The sequence below is a fragment of the Limulus polyphemus genome, unplaced genomic scaffold (assembly GCF_000517525.1).
Source record: "Limulus polyphemus unplaced genomic scaffold, Limulus_polyphemus-2.1.2 Scaffold8512, whole genome shotgun sequence".
Classification (NCBI taxonomy): Eukaryota; Metazoa; Arthropoda; class Merostomata; order Xiphosura; family Limulidae; genus Limulus; species Limulus polyphemus.
Genome location: NW_013674122.1, coordinates 1 through 1,331, shown reverse-complemented (window position 1 = coordinate 1,331; position 1,331 = coordinate 1). Strand labels below are relative to the sequence as shown.

General features: G+C 33.4%; 1 long non-coding RNA gene across 1 annotated transcript in view; it reads right to left on the bottom strand.

Moving 5' to 3' along the window:
* LOC111083194 overlaps positions 1 to 1,251 on the bottom strand; it is a 9,600-nt gene extending 8,349 nt beyond the window's left edge. The window contains exon 1 of the long non-coding RNA XR_002608863.1: positions 1,098 to 1,251. This is a non-coding gene — a long non-coding RNA (uncharacterized LOC111083194). The remainder of the gene's footprint in view (positions 1 to 1,097) is intronic.
* Positions 1,252 to 1,331: the final 80 nt, after the last annotated feature.

Here is a 1,331-nt window from a genome sequence, read left to right as displayed (position 1 = left end):
CAGAACAATGAAAAATATTTTACATATTTCCACCAAATTTCATCAAAATCAGATAATTTTTGAATGAGTTATAGAACAAAAATAGTGTGAAAAATCAGTCCCCATGTTAACAGATAGGGATTGTTTGGATTTTTTTTTCGTGACCTTACTATGATCTTGACCTTTGATTTTGACCCTCCGAAAACTAAGCAGTTCTAAGTCCAAATCGATACAGCAGTTTTCGAGAAATCTTGCTGACAAACACACACACACACACAAATACATATACATAAAGGGGGTGTAAATATAACCTCCATCCACTTTCGGTGACGAGGTAATAAAAACGTTATCATATACAAAATTAAAGGATAAAGTTGATAACACGAGGGTTTGTTCGCCACATGTTCAAGGTTTATCAACAAGAATATATAGAATGTAGTGTAACATTCTATCTGCGTTGTAAATTAATAATTTTCTCAGAGGTATAAAAGATAAAAGTTGTGTTTGAGGTCGAATTTACACTGGCCTAACCTTCAGACATTTAGGATCAAGGAACATAAAAATGTGGTAGATATATATAAAATAAACGAGTCAGCTTTAGCAGAAAATGTGTCAGACACATCTCATTGTACACTGGCCTAACTTTCAGACATTTAGGATCAAAGAACATAAAAATGTGGTAGATATATATAAAATAAACGAGTCAGCTTTAGCAGAAAATGTGTCAGACACATCTCATTGTACACTGGAGTAACGTTAAGTTGATAAATCACGTTGAGTTTAAATTTTAATTAAATATTAGAGAAGCAATAGAGATTGAAAAAACAAAGATATTGTGCTGAACAAATATGTTGATCCAAATGTAGAAGAAATAAAGTCTAGATGGCGATAAAGATATACAAATGATTGTGTAGTAGGTAAGTCTTGGCCAAACATAAATTCTCACTCCCGAATATGGTGGCATTAGAACACCAAAACGGCATTTTAGGGCTGGTTCCTGTCTTAATAAATTATTTATTGTGTAATTATTTTAGTTTTATAATCCTTTTCACTATATATATGAAAAAATATGTTATTTTCACGTTATTTGCGTGTTTAGTAAGTAGTTAGGGCAGTACTTCAGACACTGCACGTTGATTGGCTGCCTCAAGCGATAAAGGGGAGAGGTAGATATGATGACGTGCACAATGAAACACCAGAGGGCGATAACGTCATAGTTCCACGAAATAACACCATAGGGCACACTGCTAGAGGAGGGATAGAAGGATAAGATTAAGCTCACGGAATTGATAATGGATATGAACGAATTATATATATATAATTTTTTTTCTTTGATGTGACGCTTGATCTCC